The sequence below is a fragment of the Podarcis liolepis genome (genome assembly GCF_965112155.1).
Source record: "Podarcis liolepis genome assembly, chromosome: 10".
In the NCBI taxonomy this organism is placed as follows: Eukaryota; Metazoa; Chordata; class Lepidosauria; order Squamata; family Lacertidae; genus Podarcis; species Podarcis liolepis.
Window position 1 is genome coordinate 70590351 of NC_139562.1, and position 21978 is coordinate 70612328.

Consider the following 21978-nt stretch of genomic DNA (forward strand, 5'->3'; position numbering starts at 1 on the left):
GTCTCTTTTTCTCCAGTATTTGAAAACTCCGCCTGGTGAAATTCTACTTCCTATGGCACTTGGGGGTCTGGACCTGGCCACCCTAGATTTAGCTAACCATGCTCTACTGCAAGTGTGGGGAAACTTGGGCCCTCCCATCATCCCAGACCACTGGGCATGCTTGCTAGGTCTAACAGGAGCTGTACCTCAGCAGCAGCTGGCGGTTGTCAAAGTTTCCTCACATCTGCTTTACTGGTTTAGGCTGTAACCCTAACCATCTCTACTCAGGCAAAACTTTTATTAAATTCAGTGGGGCTTACTCCCAGGTAAGCAGGATTAGGACTGCAGCCTTAAACATTTCTCTGTAAGCAGAAAAAAAGAGAGAAGCCAGCTGATGTGCTCAAGTTGTTGCAGAGTTTGATCTTTCTGTAGATTTCTTGGAAGTGCAGCTGAGTAAAGCTTGATTAGCATTTGACCCAGATGGAGGAGGTTAAGTACTTGAGACACAAACTTTTAGGACATAGCTATCTTCCCTACTAGGCGAGCTGTAGTAGTCTGGTGACTGAAAGAGTGATATGTGTGTTTCATGTCCTGCTAGGCCTGAAGTAAGGTAGGTACTTACTGTGGTGCAAGGTCTGGAAAAGTACATCTCTCCACATAGAGGGGAAATGGCATTTTAGGAAAATAACAGCTATTAATAATATATTAAGACAAGCGTTGTTTGGTGTATGATTTTGAGATTTATTATTAAGTAGGCCAAAGTAATTGATTTATCTCTATGAATGCTTATGCTTTAATAAATCTCTGTTAAAAGTAAAGCTTAACAAGAGTGGTTTATTCAAAACTTCATGCTATTTTTGAGCAGTAACATCTGGCAAACTGTTTGGTGAACGTTTTCCAGGAGGCTTCTGTGACACTTTTTTCTTCTTAGTAGATGTTGCCATTGCCTTGAGAACAGTATAGTTTTGGGTCCCCTCCCCACTTTCCCCTAAGTTTTGTTCTGCTTTTGCTGTGCTTGTGTGGGTATCCTGCCCACATCTTGTTTCCATAATACAATTTCATAGTATTGTCTGGACACAGTGGTGGTTCACACACACACACACACACACACACACACACACACACACGTCAGAAATCTTGGGGAGAGTTCATCAAAGAGGCAGTTGTTTGTTCTCAAATTTTACTGGGGAAAATCTGTCTTGAGTAACTTTTGCTTTTTATCTAGTTAAAAGACAAAGTGGCTGAAGAGCAATTTCACAAGCTTTTATTTTTAGATGTGCATCTGAGATAAATTCCAAGGGTTCCAAGTAGACCTCTTTAAGTTAATTGGCATAAATTAGTAATGTCTATTCCAGTGGGTCGGGTTTGAGTAGAATTTATGTGGCTACAACCCTGTGTGTCTGCCGCAAAGTAACTGATAATTGTCTATAGGCCTGCATAAAGTAACAAGGTTAAATATCACTAAATGTTAGTTTTCTTGAGCTTATCAAATGAGGTATAGGGATTAGAGTGGTCAACTTGCCACTAGATGTGGGGGATAAATCTGATTCCGTTTGCCTTTTAATGTGAACCTACCAAATTCATGCTTCTGAAACAATAAGCAACCTGAAATGCAGTAATCCTTTGAGTTCCCTGACCCCAGAGTGTGTATGAAAACAGTGCAGTGTTGTATAGTGGTTAGAGTGTCAGACTAGTACCTGGGAGAACGGGGTTCACATCCCCACTCAGCCATGAAACTCACTCTCAGCCTAACCTACCTCAAAGGGTTGTTGGAAAGATATACCAGTAAGTGCAAAAAACCCCTAAGTAATAAATAGAAATGTGTACTAGGGGAAAATGTGAAAGGGGCTTGTAAAAATGGATTACATTAGGAGAAATTGCTAGGCAAAGGGTCATTTAAAAATGTACCCTTTATGAGTAAAGGACACAGTTTCATGCAAATTTCACCCACCCTCAAACTAAAGCGGAAATGTTAATAACAGGACATAGAATTGGAAAAAAGGAGAAAATGAAATACAGCCCTCATTACAGTCTCCTTTCCTTTAGAAAAGTTTCTTTGGGGAGGGAACAGCTGAGACTGGAGAAGTTGCAGAGGTGCATAAATAAAATATTGAATAATACTAAATATTGAATAAAATATTGTGGGTGGGGGCAGGCCTGGCTCCCTCGGATATTTTATTGGGGGCTGAAGGGACCTTGGCTATGAGAAGTTGTAATGGGGGTGTAACACCTCCTCACCTGCTCTTTCTTTATTCCATTAGCAAATTGATATTAAGCTTGAGAACATTCTAAATGTAATCTCCCCCCCATCATGAAGACTGAGGTTGGGCAGGGACAGAAAAGCCCTGGGACTCTTTAATATGTACATTTGCAGACAGTTTACCCCTTAGAGGCTGCTTCTAAGTCCCTTTATCAAAATCTGCAAAGTTATCAGGGGAGTGTTAAGCTCGCAAATAAGCAGAAATACCATGTACAACAGCTGTGTCTCTTGAACAACATGTGGTGGGAAGGGAGAGAAAAAATGTTTGCTGAATACCCTTTCCTGGTTTTTCTTTTCTTGATCAGCACATGAGCTGTGTCACAGATGGGAGGAAAACCGCTCCATAAATGCAAGAAACTTATTAAAAGGCTTATGCAATATACTTCTGGTACAGTGGACTTCCTGAGAACGGTGCCTGTCGATATGATTTAACGATTATCTGCCTGAGACTTTCCAGTAGTTATTTTGGTCGTGCCTCTCCCCTAGGCCTGACTGATTTGCCCTAACCGGGCCACTAGTTACAGGAAGGGATAAGAAAATGCAAGATGTAACTAGGAGAGCAAGAGGAACAAAACAGAAGGTTTTTGAAGCTGCAATGGTAAACAAAAAAGAGGAATTAAGATGCAATTCAAGCTTTGATTTAGGAGCCTGAGTCATCCTTAATCTTGCTTGTCATGTGCTTCTCCTGTTAACATTCAGTGTACTCTAGTGAACTTCCAGTCTAAGGAATTGGAGCTTTGTCCCCATTTCTGCAGATGTACAGGTCTTTGTGGATTTCACGGACGCTTACAGAGGGATTGGACAAATTCAGGGAGAGAGCTCTATCAAAGGCCATTAGATTATTTTTTTTTATGGTGTGAAGGGAGTGTTCATATTCTCTTAATTTCACTTTAGACAAAATTTGGCAATTCTACTGTTGGGGAGAACCTTTGAACTCAAATCGTATAGCTCAGCTTTGAACGCTGTTGTACCCATGAACACAAAGCAAGATTGGGAGCATAATATCCAGTGCTATTTTTCTAGAAAAAGAGGTGCTGGAACTCACTCTGAACCCCTCCCTTGTTCTCTTAGAATGGCAATGGCGCCCACCTGAGGGGCCAGAACTGAGTTCTGTCGAGTTCTGTCTGGGGAAAAAAGCTCTGATAATAACTGTAGGCGAAGTGATCTGGGAAGGGTTAAGACTGCTGTGGTGAACCTAGGTGTCCCTCCTTGTCATGTTTATTTGGATGGGGAAACTCTGGTCTTTAAATGGTTTGCCTGTGTAAGAACCCTGAATGTCCAAGGCATTTCTTTATTAACCCACAAGGTCAGGAGGGATGGAACATCGTTGTGAAACTTGGCATTTGTAGGCAATGTAAGTTGGGGAGTTTTCTCCGCATGCTTGGGCAACGCTTGTGGGCTTGTGGTTGACACTAGCATATTTTGGGTGCAAGAGCAGCAGATGTGATGTTATGGTCAAAGATAGGGAAAAGCAAAGCACTTTTGATATGCTTAGGTGACCGAACATGTGCATGGGAGAACTCTGTTGAGAGGGCCAGTGGGTGTGAAAGATGAGCGCCGCCTATGAAGTGGAGTGGCTTGAAAGGAGCCAGGGCTGTTCTGCCACACCTTTGGAAAACACCTCACAAGGTGGGAAGGTGGGAAATGATGTGTATGGTTTGAGCTCTCTGAGGCTCCAGTGCCAATAAAATGAGTTTCTGTGGGCAGGAAGGAGGCCAGCTTATGTGGGAGTTCATGCCGTTTGAGTCAGGCAAGCTCTCCTCCAGCCAGCTGCAAAACATTAGCTCCTTGTTAAATGACGGGCCAGGCAAATGCCTTCACTTCTGGTTTGGGGGGGAAATGATAGAGGCATTGGGAGTGCAGTGGAAGAGACACGTGGCCTTACTAACTGTGAAAACCTCTTCAGTTTTCAAGTTTTGCTTTCCCCCTCAAGAAGCAGCCTTGAAAGACGTCACTCTCTTGCAGCAGAATGTGCACATTTTTCATGGGGGTGTGTGTGTGGAGAGAATGAATGGCCTTCATTCGGGAATGGAAAGGCAAAACTCTTTTTTCAAAAGCAGTCTGCTGTTTCCTGGCTGAATGACAAGACGTGGTGGATCCAGAAGGCAGTGGTGCTGTGAGTCAAACTAAATATGACTTCAAGTGCCGTTTTATATTGTAATTTTATGGTGTGATTCACGCTGAGATCTATGGATGGAGGGTGGTATAAAATTTTAATAAAATAAAATGAATAAAATTTTAAGCAGCATCTGCAAGACTGGCTAAATCAAGTTCTCTGGCTTTTTTAAACAGCCAGGGGCCTGGGAACAAGGTGTAAGAGGAGGAAAGCAGCACTTTCTGTTTCCCTGTGCTTTTTAGGTACAGTTCTGAGCGTTTTTCAGTTTGCCCCACTGCTTTCCCCAGGAAAACCCACTGTTTACCACTGAGTTGGAATAAACATGAATCTGCAGAAATACAATTGCCCACTTTTTAAACTCAACAGCAGCCTGAAGTACAGAAAGCCAGCAAAGCTTTTCCTGGCTTCAAGAAACCAGACTCCTGCAGCCTCTCTGGTTGGATGTTGTTGGACCTCAGCTCCTGTCAGCTCCAGGCAGAATGGCCAACAGTAGGAACCGCAGTTCCAAATGTCTGGGGAGCTGCTGTACTCTGTGGGGTTCTGGGCTGAAGACGTAGGGGTGGGACTAGTAAATTGGTACACCTCTGCTCAGATGCATCTCTTCTTCTTTGGTGGTCACTCGTAGCTGAATAAGATTTGTCTTCCATAAACACGGTTTTAAAAGTGAGTCCGTAAGTGACTGTGGAGGCCAATTCTGGATCCACACGTCCTTCCACAGTGGGGACATGGGTTTCTGGGCAGGAGTTGATCATGGAGAGGTTTTGCCAAACGTGCCTTCCTCTTAGTTCGTTTTTCCCTTTCGTCCTGAGTTCGAGTGTCTTCAAAACCCATGACACCTTTGGTAAAGGCTGTTCTCCAATTGGAGCACTCGCAGATCAGGGTTTCCCAGTTGTCAGTGTTTATACTACATTTTTAAAGATATGCCTTGAAAGAGTCTTTAACTTCTTTTGTTGACCATCAGCATTACGCTTTCCATTTTTAAGTTTGGAATAGAGTAGTTGCTTTGGAAGACAATAATCTGGCATCTGCACAATATGACCAGTTCAACGAAGTTGATGTTGAAGAATCATTGGTGATCTTTGCTTCTTCCTGTATACTGGCATTAGTTTGCCTGTCTTCCCAGGTGATGTGTAAAACTTTTCAGAGACACTGTTGATGAAATCTTTCACGGAGTTGGAGATGGTGTTTATAAGTGGTCCACGTTTCACAAGCATACAGTAAGGTTGCATCTACCGCTAGCTAGCAAAAGTGGCTGTGGATGAAGTCCTTTGATGGGAGATCTGTGACTGACAGCAGGCACATGGCTCAAATGTTAAACACAGTGCTTTTCTTCTAGAAAAAGAGGTGCTGGTACTGCGTACCCTTGAGGACCCCCCCACAAAAAGCAGTGGTTAAACCTTACTTATTTCACCGTGTTTTTCTGTTTTCCCAATTCAAAAGGACTCTGTCTCTACCAAACAAAATCCCTCCCCCCATTCTTTCAGTCTAGATTTCTTCTACTAGGGCTTCCATTCTCTCCTTTGGATGCAATCCAAGATGCTGCAGGACTTTTCCTGACCATATTCTAAGGCCTGCTAAATGAGCATATTCGATTTCTGTATAATTTAAAGATTTATTGGAACAAACAACCGAGCCTTAAAATGCTACCCAGCTGTGGCCAATGAGGACTCTCTCTCAGGCGTCTAAACTGCATGGTCTTCTGCATGGATAAGGTTTCCAAACTTGTGTACAGGTTAACTTATAAAATTCTTGTGCTGAAATGCCTTTCTCTCTGCGTGTAGGCATTAATATCAAACCTGTACACAGAACATAATGGCTGCTCAAGTGGGGACCCATCCTACTGGGGAGAGAGGGGGCAGGCTTCTGGTTTCCCCCAGTTCTCTTGGAGCCACTGCAACAGACCAGGTAGGCACTGACAGTGCACCCTCTTGTGCTTGGGGTGGACTTCTCCTGCACTGGACTGCAAGACTCATTTCTGGTCTGTCGTCTTATCCCTGTTCTGAGTGCCATCATTTTCTTCATTGGCATTTTGGGGCCACAAGGATACGTATCATTAGGGATGGCAGGGAAGTCGATTCAGTTCTCCTTTAAAGACTAGCCTACCTAATTCACATTTTCTGAAACAATATGCTAACTGAAATGCAGCCATTCTTTCACATTCGCTCTTCCTCTGTAAAAGTGCAAGCCAAGTGTGCATAAAATGCATTTATTAGTGAGAATAACATACTGTTGCAACCAACCCAGTGCTTCAGTGGTGCAAGATTCTAGCAGTTCTAGGTGCTTACCCTGTGTTCGTGTTTGCTTTGTAATGAGGTATAATGCAGACTATGGTGTCTTTATGATACATGGCACATATATATATACAACCCGAGCTTATGATGGATGGGTTCACAGCATTTACACCCCAAGAGGGTCTTGCTTCTCCCACAGCCACCACCTTGGATTCCCCTGCTTGGGGAAATTGTTTTGTACTGCTGGTCTCAGGTGGTGTTCAGCCTTGGTTGGTGGTGGGGAGTCCAAGGAGATGAGTCTTCTCCTGTGTTGGGCCCCTGCCACATGTCAGGTTTTCTCAGCAGTTGGGTTCCGCTTGTGTGCAGGTGCAGGCTACATACCCAACCAACTAGAAGTGTGGTTAGGCACAGCTGTGTTCTGTTTGTTCTTCTACTTCAGCTTTGTGTACTCAGCAAGAGAGGAAGATGGAAGTCAATGTGCATCATGCATTTTGGAATTTCTCCCATCTGTTTATTCCCTATATCGAAGGGTGTGTGGTGAAACCTTTTAACAACACTCCACAGGCGACTAGGTGTGGCCACCACATTGAACCAAAATTTTAGTGATGGATCTTATACTTTGGTAAGAAGGTAACAATTGAAATGATATGAGATACACACACACACACACACACACACACACACACAATATTCGAAGAGTCTACATTTAAAATACACTGAAATTAGAATTTAGTGGCAGGTTAATTCTCCCTCTGCTGACAGCTTTTCTGGGAAGATCTACTCCTGCCTACTTCATACTGATTTGTTTAAGGGAGGTATCCTGTTGTGCCATTCTGAACTTGATGCAGATGCAGGGAACTTCCTGGCACCAAGCACCTGGTGATGAGCAGCTTTCTTTGTGTTCAGAAGCCATTGTAGGTTGTTGGAGCCCCTCAGATGTACTGGAGACCAAAATTTCCATCAGTTCCATCCAGCATGACTATGGCACATAAATGCTGCAAGGGAGACAGTTATACCTGCTTCAAAAATCAGTTTAATCTCTCTCTTTCAGAAGGCTGACTTAGGGCCAGTGAAACATATTGTTCACATTTCCTTTTCCAATGTTTTTGTATTAAAATGGAATGTAAAAACAGTAAAAACTATGAGAGGGGTGTATTGTTGCCCATTCTGCATGCATCCTGCATTTTTCTGTTGAAAAGGCCATTGGGGTGCACGTTTGCAATAGCATTTCGAGACCCATTATGGTTTAATACAGATTGCTTATTGGATATGACGTTGTGTACTTTAGGAACTGTTAGGATTCCACCCCAGTGCTTTGTTTTGTCCCTGCAAAAGTTTATAAGACAGCAGTTCCCTTCTATTTAATGGACTTAATATTCTGACCTTCTTCCCATTTCAGGGTTACCAGGAACCATATCTGTCAGCTTTCAAACACCTGGGTCTATTGTTTTATGTTATCATATGTTCCAGAGGGCAGAATATGTCATGGGAAAATTGTCCCAAATTATTTTTTATAAGGAAGCCTGCAGTTTAAATCTTATACAGTGGTACCTCGGGTTACAGACGCTTCAGGTTAGACTCCGCTAACCCAGAAATAGTACCTCTGGTTAAGAACTTTGCTTCAGGATGAGAACAGAAACCGTGCGGCAGCAGCAAGAGGCCCCATTAGCTAAAGTGGTACCTCAGGTTAAGAACAGTTTCAGGTTAAGAACAGACTTTCAGAACGAATTAACTTCTTAACCAGAGGTACCACTGTATAGCAACAACTTGTTGGGTCACAGCCATATTTGGATGTAGCCCATTACATTGTTAGGTGTTTTAAAACTAATTCACTACAGCCCTTTGGGGGAGTTATATAACTTCTGTAATAGCCAATAATGTTTTGGATGGTTGGTGGAGAATTTGCCCCCAATCTGAGCCCTATGATCAGCTGCAGAGGCCTTGCTTGCAGACCTTGCATGGTGGGAACATGAAGTGAGGTCTTCTTCATGGTGGCTCTGTGGTAAAACAGAAACCTGTCAGAATGGAGATACTTCAGTATCCAAGGATGCTAACTCTATAAAATAAAGGATAGAGGGGGATGTATTGGTGGTGATGGGTAACACTGTAAGTGAGAGGGCATGCAAACTAGAAAAATAAGAGGAGTAGCTGCCTCCAAAGATCACTGTGAGTAGCAATTGTAGACCCAAAAAGAAATTTTTTACTGGAAACTCATTTCTAAAGAGGATCTCAAGCTGGAGAAAGAAAACAGGAAGTGAAACCGCTGTAAGAAGTGACTTCAATTAACCTCACAGTTTGCAAAACAGCACCCTCCTGCTTTCCATGGTTAGGATGTCAGGAAGAGGTGCAGGGTTTTAATAAGCCTAATTAGCTCTGCTCCCAATAAAATTCAGCTCAGGTGTTCCCCAGGTTAGGTTGTGGTGATCTGTGTCTCTCATTGGATCGGGAAAGGGGCACAGCTCTAGTATTTTCTGTTCCATAGGCCTGGTAAACAGGTGCTTTTTTTTGTTTCTAAACTTGTGTATGTGTCTAATATATTTCTTTAAACATTTGTGCTATTGCTTTAGGAGTTTTAAGGTCTGCAAATGTCAGGAGCTGGAGTCAATGGTAGATTAATCAAAGAAAAACACAGTGTCAATGAAGTTAACCAAAACCGTGCAGGCCTAGTGATCCCAGCAACTCTTTCCAATGAGGCAGCTGCAAGGAGAGAAGGTTCCTGCCTTCCCAGTGCTCCCTAAGGCTCCTTCCCTGCTTCCTTCCCCAGCAGCCTAAAGCTCCTTTGCTTGACTCTTTGCTTCACCGCCATCATTTTTCTGTGTGTTCTAGGAGACTAGTGGGGAGGGGAGCTTGTCACAGCAGCAGGAGGAGACCCCCTGGCTTCTTCAGCAACCTGCCTCATCTTTGCCTCTTTGCCCCCTCCTCTCCGGCTCCTGATTCCGGACTGCTCTCTGCCGCAGTGTCTTCCTGCTCACTAAACCCTGTTACCTCTTCAGCTTCTGACACCTCCTCCTCCTAGTCTGCTCCCTCTTCTCCCTCTGACCATTCATTGTCATCCCACCACCAATCCCTTGGCTCTGAGCCTCTCCCCCCTGGGCATTCCCTTTGGGATTCCCCAGCTGGTGCCTCTCATCACTTCATCCAGCCTCTCCATGACAAAGGAGTGTGTGTGTGTGATAGTGCATGTCATAAGAAGCCTCCCATGCACCCCATTCCTGTTTCTAATAAATTTCAATTTGGATTCCTAAAAAAAAAAAAAAAAGTTTCCATTTATGTGGAATGTTTCCTACACTTATAGGGAGTCATAGCTTCTCCGCCATCCACTCACATGCTTATTAAATGACTCTAATTGAATAGATGCTTTTGGATTAATCCACATTGGGATTTAACATAAGTTATTAAATGGGCTGAAATGCAATGGTTAGTTTTAATTAGAAATGCAAATAATCTGGGGTCTCAAAGCCTATACCTATTGAGCAGGGTTGAAATGACAGTTGAATGGAGGGTAAAAGCTCACCTCCAAACCCACGTTGGGGGCAAAACCCCTCCAAAGCCATACCATTCAAGGGAATCTTTTTGGGGGTGTCATAAGAGGGGAGAGGAATCCTAAAATGGGGCACGACTTATGGTGAAAGGGGGTCAGCTGTCACTTTTAGTTTGTGATGGATGCATACCTATCATGTTTTCTTCATTTGGGTCCATAAATCCATAAATACTTTAGTTAGGTAACAGGTTCTGCCAAACTTATATAAATGTTTGCATAACTGCCTGAAATTATCTGAAATAGAGGACTTCTGCTGAACCTGATTATTACCTAAGAGTGAAGGAACTTCCAGATGAGCAAGGATGATTTCTGTTAGCTGATATGCCTGGCATTATCTGTCTGAACCAGAACTGCATGTCATGTGTCACATTCCTAGCAATTTCATTGGTCAACAAATAGACCTGAAGGGGTTATATCACCAATGCGGTGCATGAGGGGGGAAAGAGAAAGGACCAAGCAAGAGGGGACCTAAGACCCTGTTCACATGTTCTGACCAGACCATTAACCTGTTTGGAGATTTGATCGATCTCTCAGCGAGGGCTGGAGAGTTGGTGAGACAGTCTTGTTTTGTAGTAGATATTCATGTATATTGTGTGAGCAATGAAGGCTTTGAACTTTATTGCTGAATGAAGTATTCCCTTGGGCTGGAGGGTGCCTATTTCTGGGAGAAATATGTAAGATCTGCTGGAGGTGATATGATTTCCTGAGCTCTGCATTTGTGTACTAAGCATCTGCAGAAGAGGGGTGAGGTGTAGTGACCTGTCCACTTGCCTAAGACGGTTTGATGTTTTGAACAAATAATAATAATAATTATATATTTATACCCCACCCATTTGGTTGGGTTTCCCAGGTGATAAATTGTGTGCATCTTCTTTCTGCACATTAGATCCAGAAGCTTTTTCCAGCCCAGTTTATTAAGTAAACATTTAGGGAATAAGTGCTCTGTTTCATTAGCTGCTGCTTACTAGAGCTTTGGCATTTGGTGGTTTTCTTTTGGTTTTTGGTTTAGCTGTTTAACGAAAGACTAAATAGTTTCTGGGCTGTATTTTCCCCCTGATAGAATCTCTCTCTTGCCTTCTCGCTTCGTCTGATGTAGTATTATTTCATGAGATCAAATTTTGCTAGACCAAAAATGTTAGGGGTGGGGACAACGTGTTCCTCAATGTTATTGTCCCACTTAGCACATTTTCTAGTTCAGGAAGCATTGGCTTTCTGCTTCTACCCTTTCCTCTCCATCCGGTTTTCATTTTGCAAATTTCTGAACTTATGACTATGCCAGAGGACATGAAAGGGGTAAGAAAATGCTTCTGGCTTTCCCCACTTGCTCATGTGTCCAAATGGAAACAAGATCCAGCTCACTCTTTCCATCTTGTTTTCTTCAGAAATTATCTATGCACATCATACATGTTTTGACACTTGTATAATGGTAAGTGTGCTCTTCTCCATATTTGAGGGCTGTTTTACAGCCTAGGTTTGTTTGCTTAAGGGTGCCTGTAAAATGTGGGCGGTAAAACGATGTTGCAAGCACACCAAAAAGCCTCTTCTGTATGTACGTGCACTACATGGGTGCATGAGGCAGAAAACGGGGAGTTTCCGACAAGCAGAGGCTTGTTGGCTAACAAAGGTTTTGCCATGTCCATGTGATGTACGAAACAATCCAAAAGATGGGAAATCCTGCAGTGAGGGCAGCATATATTGTACCCAAATCACTTCAGCCAGTTGTGTGGTGGCTGGATTGCAAGGAAAATGAGCATATTTAGATTGGCATTACTTTAACCCATAAAAAAATAGGCAGTTAAGAATTTCCTCCAGGTGACCAGGAAGAGCAGAGAGTTGGTGGTCTCCCTCCTTATCTTGAGGATGGTGCAAGTGCATGAAAATTTGTAGATTAACTATGCATTCATTACCAGTAACTTTACTTGGATACTTGGACCTATCGCTCCATGATTTCTTAAAGATGAATGTTGTGAAGAGGCCTTATCGCCCCAGCACTTATCTGAATGTTTTTCTTATAAGTCTTCAGGCGCCTGATAAAAAATGCAGCTTGATTTTCTGCAGACCTCATTGAATCTGTTCCTTTCTCTTCTGAGCTTTTAATAACAAGCAATAATGCCTCTGTGTTGCTTTCTGTCACATGCTTGGAATTTGATGATTAAGAAGAGCCAAGTCAACATGTCTCAATGACCTCTTGCGAAATCTTGGCCTGTCCTCCGATTATCGTTCATTGCCACTTCAAGAAAATATCCACAGTGTTTCCGCTTCCCCAATGAGCTCCAAATTCTGACAAAGTGAAAAGGGCCTTGCAGTGTGGGCATACTGTCAACCGAGGGACTGCTGAATGGGTTTCTCTTTCTGATCTCTTTAAGGTAAAGGGACCCCTGACCATTAGGTCCAGTCGTGGACGACTGCGGGGTTGCAGCGCTCACCTCGCTTTATTGGCCGAGGGAGCCGGCGTACAGCTTCCGGGTCATGTGGCCAGCATGACTAAGCCGCTTCTGGCGAACCAGGGCAGTACACGGAAATGCCGTTTACCTTCCCGCCGGAGTGGTACCTATTTATCTACTTGCACTTTGATGTGCTTTCGAACTGCTAGGTTGGCAGGAGCAGGGACCGAGCAATGGGAGCTCACCCCATCACGGGGATTCGAACCGCCGACCTTCTGATCGGCAAGCCCTAGGCTCTGTGGTTTAGACCACAGCGCCACCCGCATCCCTAATGATTACTTTAGGTTACTACAAATTGTTTTAGCTGTGGAAGCATTTTCAGGGAAGCAAAATGTAAGACCATTCATGAGGGATAAGGCTAGTCACATTGGCTATGTCCTCCCTCCACTGTCAGAGGTCCTGTGTCTCTGAATACCCGTTGCTGTGGTCCACAAGTAGGAGGAGGGCTGTTGAGCTTTCCGTTGGCCTCTGCTGGCCTCTGTTAGAACAGGATTCTGGACTAGATGGGCCTCTGCTCTTAGAGACCTAGTCAAAGCATTTTTTCTTTCTTTGCCTGTTTCATGCATGCTGCTTGTCTGTGCTCAAAGCAACTCACAATTTAAAGTAACATAACTTTATATGGTCTAATGGACAGAATATGGAATGAAATCTGGATGGGGAGAAAAGGAGCTTCAGGTACCAATTCTTGCCATGCAATGGCACATGGCTCCAGCCAAAGTTCAAAGGCTGTTCAATACCCCCAATAAAAACACATGTGTTGAATAGCTGTGGTTGATAACATATCTGTCATTATGGTCTATGTTAAAGAAATCAGCTTGGGTAAAAAAGTTCTTCCTTATGCCAACACAGGTAAACAGCTGTTCCTTCTTGCTGAAGACATAGTACTTGCCCTGTTTAACTTGCTCCTGTATCCAGCAGGAATGGGCAAATCTGCTAGTTTGCTTTCTTTTGTTTTCTTACCTTTCCAGTCTCAAATACAGCTTTTTTACATTTCCACATCAGTTTATTTTTTAAAAGTTCTCTGGAAGATTCACCGGCATTTTAGAGCAGTTTTCCTCCTGTATGCAACTTTGCTCTAATCTTCGTATTTTTGCAAAACATGATGTATTTTTGTGTGCATGTCTGGAGAACTGCCTTGGAGAAGGGTAAATTTAAAGGGATTCAGTTTGCCTATTGTTTTGGAATGTGCACATTAGGTAGGTTTGCCTTTAAATAAAACCCGAATTGACTTTATCCACCATCCCTAGTAGCCACTCAAGTGTGTCAAAGCGGTGTCTGTAAGAAATACAGGTTCTCCAGACTATTAAGGGAATGTGGTCTGAACGTTGCCTAAAATCCCATATCTGCTGGTGGGAACTTAGTGGGAATGGCCTTGTTTGTTTTCACTTTGGGCTATTCTGTGGCAACTTGGATTCAACAGGAATAGGTTGCATGTAGAAACGTGTCTTGCATATTCAGAACGTTTTCCCATAGAACAGATTATTTTTATTTTTAAAAATCCTGGCTCTATTAGCACTTGATATGGGAGGGCTAGAAGCCTACCCTGCCTGCTCTTGACTGGGGATGGGCAAATAGGTCAGTTTCTCATTTTTCTAGTTTTCCACATTTCTACATCAGCTTGCAAATTGATTTTTAAAAAAGTTTTCATGAAATTTCATTATTTCAGTGTGAGTTTCTCCTAATATTTGTATGCCTAATGCATACAATTTTTGCAAAGCTATGCTCCCCAATTTTGTGCAGTGTTGCATGTATGTTTTCACTAATATGTACATGGCTATGCACACTGTACCTCGGGTCCAGTATTGGACCACTTTGACCAGATATCCCCAGCTGATGTAAACAGACTCGTCCGAGCTGGAAAGCCCACCACCTGTCCTCTTGACCCGTGCCCGTCTTGGCTGATTAGAGCGTGTCCAGACAAGGTGCGGGCCCCCCAGGGGATATCATCAATTTGTCCCTTAGCACCAGGACATTCCCAGGGGAACTGAAGGAGGCAGTGGTGCGCCCGCTCTTAAAGAAAACATCATTAGATCACTTAGATCTACCCAATTACCGCCCGATTCCAAATCTTCTGTTCCTGGGTAAGGTGATTGAGAGAGTGGTTGCTGAACAGCTTGGTGGGTTTCTGGATGAATCATCGGCTCTGGATCCATTCCAGTCCGGATTCCGCACTGGTCATGGGACCGAGACGGCCCTGGTCGCCCTAACAGATGATCGCCGCAGGGAGCTGGATCGAGGCGGGTCGGGGCTGCTGACTCTTCTAGACCTGTCAGCAGCCTTTGACATGGTCGATCACGAACTCCTGGTCCACCGCCTTGCCGACGTGGGGATCCAGGGCACAGTCCTTCAATGGCTGCGCTCGTTTCTCTCTGGTCGGGGACAGAGGGTGGCGCTTGGGGGGGAATTGTCATCGCGCCACTCCTTGGTGTGTGGAGTGCCTCAGGGTGCGATTCTCTCCCCGATGCTTTTTAACATCTTTATGCGCCCCGTCGCCCAGCTTGTCGGGAGTTTTGGGCTGGGCTGCCACCAGTATGCTGATGACACCGAACTCTATCTGTTGATGGATGGCTATCCTGACTCAGCCCCAGACACACTGATCAGATGCTTGGAAGCTGTGGCTGGATGGTTACGTGCGAGCCGGTTGAAGTTAAATCCTTCGAAGACAGAGGTCCTCTGGCTGGGACGGGACGATATGGGATTGAGGGGGCAACTCCCATCTCTTGCGGGGGTGCAATTAGTGCCAGCACCGTCCGTTAAGAGTTTGGGTGTAATCTTCGACACCTCCCTATCCATGGAGGCGCAGATTGCAGCTATAACAAAGGTGGCATTTTTTCATCTCCGCCAAGCTAAGCAGTTGGCTCCTTACCTCTCTCGCCCTGACCTAGCCACTGTGATCCATGCGACGGTCACCTCCAGACTTGATTATTGTAACTCGCTCTACGTGGGGCTGCCCTTGAGACTGACCAAAAACTCCAGCGAGTGCAGAATGCTGCAGCGAGACTCCTTACGAGGTCTTCGCTGCGAGATCACATTCATCCGGTACTATACCAGCTGCACTGGCTCCCGGTGGAGTACAGGATCAGGATTCAAACAAAAACATCTCGAAGGTCCCAGGCCACAGAGAAGTTAGGCTGGCCTCAACTAGAGCCAGGGCTTTTTCGGCTGTGGCTCCGATCTTATGGAACGCTTTGTCACAAGAGACTAGGGCCCTGCGGGACTTGACATCTTTCCGCAGGCCCTGCGAGACAAAGCTGTTCCACCAGGCCTTTGGCCAGGGCACAGCCTGACTCCCACCTTTGGCAATCTTCACAGAACTCTAGCCCAGTGGTTGCCATCAATTTGATTTGAATTAATTTTATAATGAAATGATTTTAGAATGTTGTATTATTTTATTGTTGTTAGCCGCCCTGAGCCTGGCTTCGGCTGGGGAGGGTGGGATATAAATAAAATTTATTATTATTATTATTATTATTATTATTATTATTATTATTATTATCTCAGTATGCACATTTTTTATGCATTGTTTGGCTGAAGAGCTACATTGCAAAATTCAGAGCTGTGTGAATTTTAAAAGGCTTCCTTTCGGTTTGCATCTTGTTTTGAAAAGTGCAAATTAGATGCCTTTAAATTTTTATTGATTTATATTTATTTATTAAATTTGTACACCCATAAATCTCAGGGCTGTTCACAGCATAAAAATACAAGATAAAAGCACAAGATGAAGTGATCAAATTTCTGTACTGATGACCATTATTTTATTACTTTATCAAAGCACGGGTAGCTAGCACGTTTGGGGGACTAAGGGCTGCAACATCATAAGTGGTTGGCATTTGTCTGTCTTGAGGTGAATGGAGTGATAGCAGCACCAAGGTGACCTCCTTGGGGCGCAAGGCTGGGCATGGAGGTCCTGGGCTGCCCACACGATACCCCACCCCCCTCAGCCTCACTGATGTGGTCCAAAGGAAAGCAGAGCAAGATGTTTGGCCCAGCTTGGCTGCAGGAGTTGCCAGAAGGAAGCGTGTAAGGCGCCACTCAACCATCTTAGGCACTCCACTTTGGATTTGTGTAGGGTTTACTCCTCAGTCCTTTCTTCTCCTGAAGATGTCCCTGGGCTGCCTTCTCAGGCGGACAAGCCCCATCTGCCCCTCAATTTCTTCTACAGCACATTCAGAAACCACCTTCTTGACTGTTGGACCCACTATTGGTCTCCTCCGCTCAATCCACCAGAGCCTTTATTTGCATGCAGGGGGAAGTCACCCTGGGTTTTAGACCCATCAGCTACCCTCACCTGGTTTAGCTGGCCAGTAGAAGCCACTTCCCGGGGTGTGGCCTGCTGACAGCTTCTCAGAACCACAGGTGAGAGCTGAATCCGGGGTGCAGAACGCGTCCCCTGCCAGAGGTACTACTCTTTCCCTAACACCCCATACACCCCACGATATGTTGGTGTGGCCAGGGAATAGAAACAGGCATGGCAAGAACTGCTGTTCTCAAAGCTGCCTTCCAGAAGATCTTATCGGCTATTCAACAGTATTTTAAGCCATTTTATTGCTCATTGTTTTGTTTTGTAAGAGACAGTTTGGGGGCCCTGCAAAACACTTTTGGTATCACTATGAGGGATCTCCAGAAATATTCATCTTTTTCAGAATAAAACTATTTTTAAGTGACAAGCTTGGGGGAGCCTTGATGGCCTTTGCCTATTTTTTTTAGGGGGTCAGATACATCCCACAGGTCGGTTGTCCCTATACCACTGAATTAAGTTCATTCCATTTTAAGCAAAGTTTAAGTTTTATCCTGCCTTTCAGCAGAGATGCCTTTAAAGTAGCTAATAAATCCAGGCAGTTGAAGTAACAAATGTTAAAATAGCATAAAAACAAAGCAGAAGTAAATTGTAAAAGCATACCAATTGTATAAAATCACGAGACACAAGGTTTTTAAAGGTGATAAGGTTAGGTCAGCTTTCTTGGGGTGAGCACTCTAGAGGTGTAACTGCAAGTAGACCCCTTTCTTGCCTGCCAGCTGTTTCTGGAAACTAGTGCTGACCTTTATATGCTCCCTTTATCCTGTTTGAAATGAATTCATTGTCCTGTTTGCTTCATATCTCAAAGGGAAGGGGGTAACAGGTCTTCTCACAGTTTTCTGACAGTTCATTGCTTTTCTGATGTTTGCAGAAAGAGGCAACTTCCTTAAATAGAAAAAAAAATAGAGGTGGGTGATTAGAACAATATAAAAACAGACAACACAGCAGAGATACCACAGGGCTAGGAAATTGTTCCTCTCCCCTGAACTACAGAAGTGGACAGGGGTGCCAACTTGAGTAAAATATTTGGGGGGGAGCAACATAATCCATCACAAGTCATGACGCATGCATGCCATTTGGATGGCAGTGCCCATCAACTTGGGGCTGCCCTCCCAAATATTTTATTGGAGGGTGAAGGGACCTCAGCCCCTAGGAGTTGGCTCCTATGGAAGTGGATATTTTTTTAGTAGTTGCCATTTCCTGGTTGATAGCCCTCAAACCCCATAGCCCTACAGTCTGTGGAGTCTTCATTATGCACCCATCTGTGTGTTTTTTTTTAATAATATTTATTATTTTTCCAAAATCACTAAAAAAAAAGAAAAAGAAAAACAATACAATACAACACATCAAATTAACAAAACAAGACTAAAACAATAAAATAAATCAACCAATTTCATTATCCCATCTTTCATTCACTTATTTCCACGCCCTCCTCACACCTCCCTTTTTGTATTCCACTTCTGTTAATTATTTCAGCAATTCCTTTCCATCTTCCTCTGTTTTCTATCCTATAATTATCTTAACTCATTCTAACCTTATTTCCCCCCCCTTTAATACTCTATTAACCTATCTGTACTTAATTCCTTATAATATTTCTACTAAAGCCATATAACTTCATTTCAACATTTTTCTAACATTCATTAATTTTACAATATTTCTGTAGATAGTCTTTAAACTTTTTCCAGTCTTCTTCCACCAACTCCTCTCCCTGGTCTCGGATTCTGCCAGTCATTTCCGCCAGTTCCATGTAGTCCATCAACTTCATCTGCCATTCTTCCCGGGTGAGCAAATCTTGTGTCTTCCAATACTTCACGATGAGTATTCTTGCTGCTGTTGTTGCGTACATAAAAAAGGTTCTATCCTTCTTTGGCACCATTTGGCCGACCATGCCCAGGAGAAAGGCCTCTGGTTTCTTCAAGAAGGTATATTTAAATACCTTTTTCATTTCATTATAAATCATCTCCCAGAATGTCTTAATCGTTGGGCACGTCCACCAAAGGTGAAAGAATGTGCCTTCAGTCTCATTACATTTCCAACATTTATTGTCAGGCAAATGGTAATTTTTTGCAAGCTTGACTGGTGTCATGTACCACCTATAAATCATTTTCATTAAGTTTTCTCTTAAGGCATTACATGCCGTAAATTTCATACCTGTGGTCCATAACTGTTCCCAGTCAACCATCATTATATTATGTCCAACATCTTGTGCCCATTTAATCATAGCTGATTTCACCATTTCATCCTGAGTGTTCCATTTCAACAGCAAGTTATACATTTTTGACAAATTCTTAATTTTGGAATCTAACAATTCTGTTTCCAATTTTGATTTTTCCACCTGGAAACCAACTTTTTTGTCCAAATTATATGCCTCCATTATTTGATAATAATGGAGCCAATCTCGCACTTTATTTTTCAATTTTTCAAAGCTCTGCAATTTTAGTCTGTCTCCCTCTTGTTCCAGAATTTCCCAATATTTTGGCCATTTGGCCTCCATATTGAGTTTTTTCTGTGCCTTCACTTCCATTGGTGACAACCATCTTGGGGTTTTCTTTTCTAACAAATCTTTATATCTTATCCATACATTAAACAATGCTTTTCTGACAATATGATTTTTGAATGCTTTATGTGCTTTTACCTTATCGTACCACAAATATGCATGCCAACCAAATACATTATTAAAACCTTCTAGGTCCAACACATCAGTGTTTTCAAGTAGCAGCCATTCTCTCAGCCCACAAAAAGCAGCTGATTTATAATAGAGTTTTAGGTCTGGCAGGGCAAATCCACCTCTTTCTTTAGCATCAGTTAATATCTTAAATTTTATTCGAGGCTTCTTGCCCTGCCAAACAAATCTGGAAATATCTTTCTGCCACTTATGCACCCATCTGGACCTTGTGAAGCATCAACATTTAATGACCTGCCAGTTGTTTGTGATATAATCACAATGTGAGATACAGCTTACAAGCCCTGGCTGGTCATAAAGCACATGACTGGTGGGCTGCCTTCAGATTGGTGAGTCACACAATTTGTGTGTCCATACTGGGTAATCACTAGGGATGGGGAAATGTGTCAATTTTGATGTTTCCCAGTTTCTCATTTCCCCCAAGTTTAAATTCTGTTCTCCAGATTTAGGCAAGTTTGTAGGGGAAAAGGTGTCAGTCTGTTAAATGCAGCATAGCATAGCGTTAATGTTAAAAAATGACAATATTGCCAAGCAGTCGTATTAACTTTGCAACACTGACTTTCAGACATTGTGTGTGCAACCATGATAGAAATATAATGGTGTTTATTTGGTATCCTGGGTTTAGCTGTTCTTTGTCCAATGTAGGAAACAGGGTGCTGAACTGCCTTTGCTCTGACCAAGCAGAGCTCTTGTGTTCTCATGATCTGAGTAATTGTTGAGCATGTTTGTTATGGCTTTAGACATGACGGCCTGATAAGTCCCTGAGCTGGCTGCACCACTGTAAATCCATGTTCTTTGGGTTCCTAAGAGGTCTCTTGAGCTAGGGTGTTGTTGTCTTTCAACCTACCCCAGCTGTTTCCAGTTTGGCACCCTTATTTGCGGAAGCAAAATTGGTGTGTTTAAAATTGGAAACAGAGAATTTCAGAAGGGCGACTGTGCAGATTTAGGCAGCTGTGATAGCATGTATGAAATAAGGTTGAGTGGGGTGATGGTGTATCATACACAAAACCCTAACTAGAGAGAAAAGCTTTATGTCCCTTTTCCTTTTTTAAAAAAAGAGGAAACTCCCTCTAGAACCAAGGGATCTTGTGACTTTGCTTTCTTTAAAAGTCTCTTTTGCTGTCACAGCCTGAGCCAGCTTTGCTTTGCTGGCATGCTTGCTTCTCCCCACTGCGATGCCGTTGCAAAAGTGTGGCTATAACCACTGAGAGGGTGTGTCTGTTTGGGAACAGGGATGTAATTACAGGGAGCGTGTGCTTGTCACACCGCAAGCAGGCTACAAGACCTTAAGGTCTGGAGCAGTCAGTTCATTATGCTTTCATCTCATTTCTCTCCCCCCCCCATATAATTTTAAAAAGTGAAGTTGAATAACGACACCCCCTTTTCCCAAACAGTCTCATCTTCAGTTGCATTTTAACTGAATGCTTAAAAAAGGGCAGAAGAGAGCAGATTGTGCACTAGCCAGGCTGAGAGAGGATCGTACAGTGTCTCTGTCAAGACATTTCTCTGAGTTACTGTGCCTTCCTTCCTTCCATTTCCTCTTATGATGCATCATTTGCTCCCATCAGATCTTATCACGCTAGGCAGAAATCTCTTCCTTTGGCAGCTGTTCAGCAGGTAGGTGAGTGGCTAGCAAGTGTGCTGCTTCAGCCTGCTCATCTGGTCTGAGCAGGTGTGTCTTCTCTTTCCTTGTCTCTCAGTGCTGTTGTGGACCAGAGTCTCCAGGCAAAACTGAATCAGCCTCCTTGAAGGAAGCAGCAGCTCCACAGTTCTCCTCCAGTGTGAAGTTAGTGGAGAAAAGGAAGAGGACTAAAGACAATCTTGCTGGTGGGTTCTTAAGAGGACACTGTAAGGAGGGGAAGGGAGAGTGTTTACTTGAGACAGTGGTAATGTTCTCTCTGTAAACAGAGAGTTGGCTTGGGACCCAGTTGCCTAAAGGATCACCTCCTCCCACACACCTGTGTGGCCTCTCTGGATGCTCTCACCAAAGGACATGTGGCTGGTGGCAATTAGAGAAGAGGGTCTCTGCAGTGGTAGGACATGGCTGTGCCATTAACTTCCAAGACTAGCACTTATGGTGAAGACCTTTTCTAGTCTTCTAATCTTTTCAATCTTGAAACATTTTATAGTAATATTTGAAGATCTTTTGGGTGTTCTTGGAATTCTTAAGGTGTATGATATTTTGGTGTTCCTGGTTTTATTTGCTGCATATGGTTTTCTGCTCTCTTTTTTCACTGGTTTCAGATCCTGGATTAGCATTGGAAGCTGCCTAGACATATAAGCATTGGGTGACATATAAGCATTGGTTCTATCCAATGAAGTTCTCCTGTTTGTGCAAGGCATTTACACCATGGAATGTCCCTTCCCTCAATTATCTGGAACAGATTGGAGGGTGTATAGGGAGAGCATGGGGAAGGGAAGGGACAT

General features: G+C 43.4%; 1 protein-coding gene across 4 annotated transcripts in view; it reads left to right on the forward strand.

Annotated features, from left to right (window-relative positions):
- Nucleotides 1-446: 446 nt before the first annotated feature.
- Nucleotides 447-21978, forward strand: part of CD36 (CD36 molecule (CD36 blood group)) — a 69272-nt gene continuing 47740 nt past the window's right edge. Inside the window, exons 1-2 of one of the 4 annotated variants that reach the window (XM_083464079.1) lie at nucleotides 10561-10678; nucleotides 21252-21378. The gene's annotated coding sequence lies outside the window, so the exon portion shown is untranslated. Of the gene's footprint in view, nucleotides 590-10558; nucleotides 10679-20948; nucleotides 21169-21223; nucleotides 21379-21978 lie in introns of those variants that run through there. The other 3 variants (XM_083464080.1, XM_083464081.1, XM_083464083.1) reach the window with 3 other exon arrangements.